At 35.9% G+C, this 10263-nt stretch overlaps 1 long non-coding RNA gene across 1 annotated transcript; it reads right to left on the reverse strand.

The window, feature by feature from the left end:
• Positions 1–621: 621 nt before the first annotated feature.
• LOC130954973 (uncharacterized) lies at positions 622–3757 on the reverse strand. The gene is made up of 3 exons (XR_009076535.1): positions 3599–3757; positions 1035–1099; positions 622–836 (listed from the first exon to the last, which is right to left on the reverse strand). It is a non-coding gene; the product is annotated as an uncharacterized LOC130954973 (long non-coding RNA).
• Between the last annotated feature and the right edge of the window lie 6506 nt (positions 3758–10263).

Genomic DNA, 10263 nt, shown 5'->3' on the forward strand with positions numbered 1-10263 from the left:
GTAATATGTTTTGTTTCTTCTTTCTAATACTATTGTACACATGGTTATGATGGTTCTGATTTCTGTTCTACAAGAAAAACACCCATTCAAGTACACTTTAAAAGTGTAGTCAAAAGTGAAAAAAAAATGATGCCTTAGGCTAAGGCTACGCTTTTCGAGCTACAGAGACGCTTTAGTGGGGGATGCCTATTCGGCCGTTACCTATTCTCAAGGGCTACACTTTTGACGTTTGGAAATAGGGTGCGCTTTTCAAGTGATGCTGTCCATGACCAAAAGCTATGCTTTTCAGCTTCCATTTTTACCAGAATAGGCTACGTTTTTCAACGCTACTACATCACCTGTAAAGCATAGCCACATTGTATACCATAGCTACTCTATATAAGTGTAGCCTTAGGTCCCTCATTATTTTTTTTATTTTATGTATAACAATAGCTACTCTATATAAGTGTAGGCTTATGTCCCTCATTGTTTTTTTATTTTTTTTTTATTTTCTGTATATATATATTCTAATAATTTTTATACAACATAATATTTAGTAATATGATTTCATATATAATTCTACATTTTTAATTAAATGAGTTAAATATTATATAATAAAAATAAATACATAATAATACTAAATTTCTTTAAATAATAAAAATTATCTATAAATAAAATATATTTATAATGATCCAAAAGTACTAATATTCATACATCTCACACTAAATTAAGCATAGTCATATTAAAATAAGTATAAGACCACTTAGAATTTACTACTAATACTCTACAAAAAAACTAAAATATTATATCCTAAAACAATTCTGTCTTCACCACCACGACTTCCTATAATCCATGCCCTGCCAAAAAGGTTTAGATAGAAAAAAATTCACATCAAAAGTTTGGAAATTCCCTTTTAAAATGTAACTATTTCCACTTCATGATAGATTCTATTATTAGTATTTAATTCCTTTAATAATTTTCTAAAATAACATACTACCAAAGATAAAGAAGGCACATACATTAGTAGTAAGGTTGAGCAGAAGTTTCTCTCTTACCTTCTAATATTTTTGCTGCCAGAATCTATAAGAATTGTCAATCTTTTTCTGTGTTGATGAATTGACTACATAGATGGAAAATTGAATCAGAAACAAAATTTCAATTTATATAAATGAATTTGAAAATATTATAAGTTCTCTTAATATGATTTCAATTTCATCAAGTTTAAAGAACCAAACCAAAGTCCAAAACAAATAAAAGAAATTTGCATAGCAATAAATAGAGTTAAATCTCAATTTGTCCCCTGAAATTTGGTCTGATGCTCAGAATGATCTCCACAATTTCGTTGGTCCAAATTAGAACCCCGAAATTTGTAATTGTGACTCCAGTTTGCCTCTGCAATCACCTTTAGCACCGGAATGCTGTTCTAGCGCACTTGCATGACATGGTGGACGTTACTTAAACGACAGCACATTAGTTTTGTACTCAAACCCTTTGAAATCACGTAGTGTAAGGATTTTCTTGATGTTTTGCAACTTATGATCATCGTAGTGGAAAGAAAGAGAGTTTTAACCCACAAAAAACTGAAATGACGTCGTTTCCAAAGGGTTTGGGCGCGAAACCAATGCGTCGTCATCTAAGTAGTGTCCACCATGTCATGTAATTACGTCAGATCAGCACTCTGGTGATGGAGATTATCGCAGGGGTAAGTCGGAGCCACAATTGCAAATTTGGGGTTCTAATTGGGGCCAACGAAATTGTAAGGGTCATTTTAAGTATCAGACTAAATTTCAGGAGCCAAATTGAGATTTAACTCCAATAAATTTGAGTATAAGTTGAAATAAAGTAGAACTATTTAATAAGCATGCCATTAGATTTCAGCAGCTACTAATTCTTAACCAAAGGGCAAAAAATAATTACAATTTCATTTAGAAGGATACTTAACAAATCAGTAAGTGTTAAGAGGCTAGGATTATATACTTTGGAGCCCATAATTTTCAAGACACTAGGACAACCAAAAATAAATAAATGCATTGTGTATTGGCACATAAAATTAATGTGTTCTCTTTGGACTTGAAATTGTCTTCTTATTCAGAGAATTTGGTCTTATATTATCTCTTGATAGTACATTAATTTAATATAAAATTTTAATTCTCTGTCGATTTACCAGAATGTACAACATACAACATATATATGGTCCATGCTAGTCCTCTGGTTTCGCAACTATATAATCAGAAACGCTTTCTAAACTTAGTGCACTTCTGCTTGGACTATGAATTTTCTTCGATTGCTTCACATCATATCAATATCATATATACAAAGAAGCAAAATCCTTGATTCTATATCTATACATCTATATATATGATATATACTATCCTAAGGTATTTAATTTCCCTAGCAGCAAAGTGTATCTGATCATTCTCTATAACTAATTACTCACCCTTGTACTAATTTATATAAACTAATCAATAAACTAGTTCAAACTAGTGGAGGTTGTGTGCATAGAAAGCGCACAACAATAAGAAGAACAATCGAGAGCGAAGCTTCCACTATTATAGATCTCAATCCAACTATTCTATTCGATAAATAGTCAATTATTAATCCAAAAAACAAAACCATTTAAAATTTCTCTATGCATTATTAATTATTTTTTCAGCCCAGCACACAATTTGTTTTCTATTTATAACTATGTAAGAAATTTTTTATCCATGTAATAGGTACCCTCCCTTTCATTTTCTTCTTAAGTTTATCTACTTTAACTTGGCAAAGCAATGTAGTAGGAAAAGAAAAACATAAATTTAAAAATAGATTTACACTTTACCTTTAATAAATCAAAATAGCAAAATGCCAACAGACACAAATAAAACAAAGATGAAACTTCAAAAATTCTTTTTACTATTCAATTCATAATCAGAAAAGAAACCAGCTTGAAATAGATGTGAAGAACAATTTTAATCAAGGTTGACAGCATTTGTTTCCACTATAACTTTGTCAAGAAAGTAAGTGAAATTTCTAATCTTGCCTCGACATAAACTAAATGCTTCTCAATGGAACTAGATTATTCCCCTTCTATTAATCTCTGTTCAACTTGAATAAAAGGTAGCCGATTCAGTAATTTCATCTATAGTTTTCAATAAAACTAGACTAGCAATTCAAACCCAATAATTGGGCTACTTACTATAACTAAATGGCAATATAAACTTATCCAAAGGCAAATGATAACCGATAGTTTGCAACATTGCTTTAGTGACATAAATTAAAATTTGAATAGTGTAATCAAATAAGGGTAAATAATAAAAATTCCAACTCAGACTCTCTCCTTTGATAGAGAACTCAATCATATATAGCATAGAATCACATAAATAGATAAGCACATCTTCAAAGAAAAGAAAGATTATAGGTTTGAAAAGGAATTTCAACAATCATAAACAGCTCAAGTCTACCAATAGTCTTTACATTTATAAAATTCAGCATAATTTGGTCTTTACAGGCGAGTAATAAGATGCAAAAAAAGTGCAGTCTCCCTAAAACATGTAAGACATGAGAATATATATATATATATAAATTCATATACAAAGACATGCATCTAATGAGTAACAAATTATTTGAAAAAAATTCGTACCTAAAATTAGCTTCAAGACTTTGTGCTCCGAACTACTTACCAAGAGGGGAAAAAGATAATCATAATTAGATGGCTAGCTTCAGAGCTTGAACGAGTGGGCAAACGGTGAATGCGAACTACTGCGGCGCTTCTCTTCTCTTTGCATCGCATCTTCTAATGTTTATGGAAGAAATAGAAAATAAACGATGAAGGATAAGAGATATAGATTAGAGTAGAGTACTGACAGTTAAAAAATTAGCTGCATAAGTGTCATAATATTACCAAATGAAAATGTCCATCTAAATTCTACAATATATATATATATTCTCCCTTTTCAGCAGAAATTGGAACACTCAATTGACTGCAATCATTGCATATGTCTCAAATCAAGCTTGGGTTCCCAAAATTCATCTTAAAATTCACAGGTACTTCAAGTTATTGATTCAATCAACAAAGCAATTTAAAAGTATAAGAGTAATCCTCTCTTGAGAACACTCTGCTCTCTTTAAAAGTGAAATTTAAACAAGAAAAATCAACAACAAACAATAATAACAAAAATAAGAATAATAATTCAGCTGATACATGGTGAATTTTACATTGGTGATTTTAGTTTGATCTATCAGTCCACAAATAAACAACACAGAATATAGAAGCTAAAACCCCTAATTTAAAACCCTAAAATCAAAACCCAAAACCTCCCAAATTTCACAAAACCATAATCATCATCGGGTGATTACCTCGCTTGTTAGGATCGATGCTTTGCCTCCTCAGAAACCTTAATGCTTCATAGCAAAGCTGAGAAGGGGTCGCGAGAGAGCACACAGTTTCTTTGACACTACACAGAGAGGGCGAGTGAGACAGCGCGAGTGAGAGAATGAGCGAGAAGAAGATAATAAAACGGAAAGAGTATACAAAGATAATAAAATTGTGAAAGAATAATAATGAAAGAAGAGAAAAGATGAAGAAATTTTATTGATTGTTGATTGATTGAATTGTTCACTATGAAGGTAAAACTAAGTATATATAGAGTATTAGTCTATGAAAGATAAAAGATAAGATAAAAATAAAATAGAGATAAAGATAAAGATAACTATAAGATAAGATAAAGACTAAAATTATAATTGAATTTGTGTATTCTGTTGGGCTGAATTTGTGGGCCGTAAGACGTCTTTATTATTGTCATGGGCTGAAGTAGAAGAGTGATTTAATACGCCCCCGCAAGCTGGAGGATGAAAGATGTCAAGAATACTAAGCTTATTTAGATTAAGATGGAAGGGTTGAGGAGACAAAGGCTTGGTGAAGATGTCGGCTAGTTGCCCAGAAAAGGGAATTGGGAGAAGTTTCATCACTCCAGCTTGAGCTTTTTGTCGAACCAAGTGACAATCAACCTCTAAATGTTTGGTTCGTTCATGAAAAACTGGGTTAGCAGCAATATGAAGAGCACTCTGATTATCACAATATAAAACTGGTGGGCGGATAGGGGAGATGCGTAAAAATTGTAACACATTTAGTATCCATTGAAGTTCACAAGTTGTGTTGGCAAGTGCACGATAGTCTGCTTCCATGGATGAGCGGGCAACGGTGGTTTGTTTCTTGGTCTTCCAAGATACTAAAGAATTGCCTAAGAAGAAACAATAACCTATTAAAGATTGTCGAGTGTCAGGACATCCAGCCCAATCAGAGTCACTGAAGCCAAGAAGCTGAATTTCTGATTTCCTTGGAAAGAAAAGTCCTTTGCCGGGACTAGTTTTCAGATATCGTAACTGTAACACCCTAATATGCAAATCCTTATGCTCGAGTCATAAGTCAATGATATTATGGTGGTACGACTCTCCGGCGGATTTTTAATATATAACTATAGGTAATTTCGAAAGGAATATTAATTGAAAAGCCTGAAAAGAGTAGAAGTAAAATCGCGAAGACGTATCACTCACATTTCGACAACGAAAAGTTAAACTGTAAACCCGAATGCGATATACGGACAAGGCATAAAGGAGATTAAGAGATAGATAACAGATAGATATTTATAGCATAAGTAAATAGCCACTAGTCGCGGCCCGCGAAGTTTAGGCCGGCTAGGGTACAGTATGAAAGTAGTTGACAACAGTATATCCTAATCTCTCCCAATTGAAACATAAGAGCCTCTATAGGAAAGTTCCAAAAGAGTTCAATACATAATATAATCTTTTCAAAACAAAGGTGGAGAGATTCTAAGCAAAACACAAAGTAGAGAGAATAAATATCTTCGCCGTCTCTCAGGTGAACCACAGCTCACTTCTGAGCACCTGGACCTGTATCTGAAAAACAAGAGATATATACGGAATGAGAACCCCGGGCCCATGGGTTCCCAGTACGATAAAAATGTCAAATAAATACAATGCACTGCAATAAAAACTCACTAAGCATCCTAAACTCCTTTTCACCCAGTATCCAGCCTAAATTCTCACTAATCCATAAATAGGCATCTGTCGTAAGGGGATACTAAATCTAGTTCATATCTCATATGATTCCCAACTCGCTGACTCTCCCACGAATCAGATTCAGAATCATAAACAAAACCATCATCAGTCGTACTGTCTCAGCAATTCTATATCAATACATCATACCCTCACCTGGAGCTAGTGAAACCACATCACTTCGTCTACCCAGGGAGCTCAAATCATCTCAACCAATGATCATCATCATCATGCAATCGCATCATCAATTCATCTCATCAAGAACAGCCCTCAACCTCCACCGACAACAACATGAGGGGCCTCTCAGTTGTACAAACACAAGCAATACAGGCAAGTAATACACAATTAAGGTACAAGTAGAACAAGTAGCACATAATCAGGTAACATAGCACATATAATGTAGAAATCCAAAACAAATAGGCAAACCCAAACAATTCAAACATATGCAAATGATGAATGCCTGCCCTATGGCTGATGATATCATCTGTCGGTTATCAAGCCAACCCGACGTGTCCGGTAGCTAACCCGGGCACAGTCTCTCTGTTGCGTATTAATATCATTAGAGGGAATATGTGCCCTGTCACCATTAGAGGGTATCTGCGCCCTGTCGCCATTAGAGGGTATCCGCGCCCTGTCGCCATTAGAGGGTATCGGTGCCCTGTCACCCTTACCACCAGAGAGAAAACACAAGCATGCTTACATTCAACATTTTTCATCATTATTCATTTATCATATATGCCTTTATACTCAGCCATAATCCATAATGGCTTTGCCGTAACCCGGTAATAACTCAGCCATCCAGCTCACAGTTCAATCCAGAACTAGCCAATTTATCAACATGGCTCCGCCGTATCCGGCAATAACTCAGCCATCCGGCTCATGGTTCAATCAAGAACCAACCATTTATCAATAATTATAGCCCTTTGGCTCATGGCATACACGGTACTTCTACCGCCATCCTCCATATCTCATATAATCATCTTTGATCAGCATTGATCACAACTTTTCCCCTTGCTTCATTCGCAAGTTACCACATCCCCTAGCTCTTTCCTCTTTGCTAGGCATATCATAATGATTCAATACATAAGGGGTGAGATCGGAGGCTTAAAAGTATGGGATTTAGCTTTTAAAACTCACTAATCAACTTCGGGATGAAAACATGGCTACGCGCACGCGTGGATGGCCACAAAGCTCATTGACGCGTATGCGTCATACACGCGGACGTGCGGATTGAAACACAGCCAGACGACGCGTACGCGTCAGCCACGCGTACGCGTGGGTGCATTTGCGCCCTAGGCACAAAACTGGCACAACTCTCAGGAAAATGGCTGGGCATTGGGTGCAGCGCATCGACGCGCATGCGCACACCACGCGCACGCGTGGATGGTGCCTTCTTGAAGAACGACGCGTACGCGCCAAGTGCGCCTACGCGTGGGGGTCATTCTGCTAAAAAATTTTCTAAGTTAAAAGCTGCATAATTCACAGATTCATCCCCCAATCTTCCGACGGACATAACTTTCTCATTTTAAATCATTTTTCGCCCGTTCTTTGGACGGCATTTACATCCTGGATCCAATTTCACTTTTAAAAATTTTGGCACAAAACAGAAATCCGCAGTCTAAGTTATGTCCCGTCAAAGTATGCCTAAAAACCATGTTTTCACTCAAAACCGCAAGGTGCCATTTTCAAAACAAGCCATTTCCAACTCTTTTCAAAATCAACCAAAACATGCCAATTTCATCCCTTTTCTTTGAAATCAATCAAAGTATATCAAAATCGACAATAAGCCTCCTCAACTCATACACTAACACATTACCACAATTCACAAAACCGCCATATAACCATATTTACCCTTTTCACACAAATGGCTAAATTACAAACACATTAACATGTCATACATCCTTCCTCATCCCAATTTCTAACAATTCTATTCCCAATCAAATCATCATTATACATAATCAATATCATACTCACTATCACATGGTTTCACTCATAAATCAACCTTAATCATTTCTCAAGCATATATCACAACATACATATCTCTCATGCATCATCATACCATCAAGGCATCAATAATCATGGTCAGATATATGACCACATAACATACCTCAACCAAAACCAAACATACCTCATCTATACAATTTCACCCAAAATTACCAAATTCCACACTTCAACTCCTCAAACCTTATTATTCAATAACCAACCCAATCATTCACATATTCATTATCTGAAATTCATCCAATCACTTGTATCACCATACAATGCACACATCAACTTACCTTCCTTACCTCTCTCCGGCCTCCGGCCCAAAATTTACGGCCTCCGGCCCAATTTCACAATTTAAATGCATAAACCACAATTCAATACTCATTACCCAATACATCAAATTTTCAATACACCAAGCATACAAGGCCACACAATTCTCAACCCAATCATTAATTCACATTACATACCAACTATGCATATTAGCACCAACCATTTGCACAATCCAAACTTAATCCTAGGGCATCTAGCCTAGGAATCCTCATCACACCACACGGTACTTAAATAAAACCTAAACCGTACCTCTTGTAGCCAAATCAATTGAGCCTCTTCTTTAGAAGTCTCTACCAATCTTAGTCCCAAGCCTCACCAAAGCTCCTCAAGCAACACCAATCTCCCAATTGTGCACCAAGATCACCAAATACACTAACATAACCAATATCACATACATACATCAACCTAGGGCTCATAAAAATGACAAATCACAAGGGTTTGAGCACTTCTTACCTCAGCCCATATGAAGTAGGGATAGAACCCACTTGGAATCCATGTTGGAGTATCCCTAAACACCCAAAATCACAAGATTTCAACACTAACTACCCAAAAACGTGTAACAGTAGAGAATTTCGAAAACTGGGCAGAGATGAATGGAATACTCACCACAAAACCTAGATAGAATTGTAGAGGATGAGAAGAGCGACGCGTGGTCGCAAACGGCTCGTCAATCGGAGCTCCGTAGCTCAAGTTATGGTGGTTTGAAGATCAAAGAGAGTTAGGTTTTCTCTCTTCTCTTCTCTCTCCCCAATTTCAGCGCCCAACACCCCTTCTTTAGGGCAAAATGAGCTAAAATGCCCATAACTAATATTTATATATGTTGGGTCTTGGGCCCACTTAGGCCCGGTTCACTTATTTTTGTCCGTTGGCCCAATTTTGGACCAAAACCTTTAAGATTAGCGCTCTAAATCACACTTCAAATATTTCTACCTCCCCTAATTATAATTCCTCATTTCTTAATCTTATTTACTCATAATCAATTTTCTCAACTGTAGTACCAGACAAATCTCAGCCGGTACTTCCGGTCAAAATTCCACTGCGTGCTTTTACGCAGAAAACTATGTTTTCCGACTCAGAAAAATTCACTGAATCCAAATATCATATTTAAATCATCAAATTCTAATTGCCAAATCTTCCAACCATATTCGCTCCTACTTAACTTATTATTTAATTAATTTCGGTTAGACCGGGTATTACATTCTACCCCCCTAACAGAAATTTTCGTCCTCGAAAATTCTATCCATCACTACGAGTACGCGAGCATAGTGTGCCTTTATATCAAACGCATAACAGTTCCAAGGTCCTTTTTACTCTGCGTGCTTCCGTTGCCGCGCTCTGATTTCTCTATTCCTGAGGGTCTCGGTCGTTCGTTCAACGCCGACCAACAGCCTCGTCCCTTACTTTTACCGTCTCATCAACTCACACCTTATTAAATCTCAAATCATGTCATCAATAAGATTGCCATCATCGTTAATCATAGCCATTATCCCACATCACTATAATCAATCAACGATCATCACCACACCTTAATCATACTCCGTCACTATCCTCTCTCTCTCTCTCTCTCTCTCTCTCTCTCTCTCTGCCAAGCCAATTTCTCTAATCACAGTTCAACTCCAAGCATAATCTCCAAACTTACTTTCTTATTCTCAAACCTTCAAATTTCTTCATGATTTGCTGATATAAAGTCTCTGGCTTATCAATCAAAAACCCCTTTCATTTCTAGAAATCAAATGAGTTTGGAATAGCAAGTTAACAAAATCATAAGAGTTCGCATTTCCTTTAATAATCTATAAAAGCATTTGAAACACATCTCTTTTGTTAAAATTACTCATATCAAAAATCATCTTCAAAACCAAAACCAACACTCTTTCAAATTCTTGGGAAAAAATTTTCAACAGTACCTCTCCAAAA

This window comes from Arachis stenosperma, chromosome 10, assembly GCF_014773155.1.
Source record: "Arachis stenosperma cultivar V10309 chromosome 10, arast.V10309.gnm1.PFL2, whole genome shotgun sequence".
Classification (NCBI taxonomy): Eukaryota; Viridiplantae; Streptophyta; class Magnoliopsida; order Fabales; family Fabaceae; genus Arachis; species Arachis stenosperma.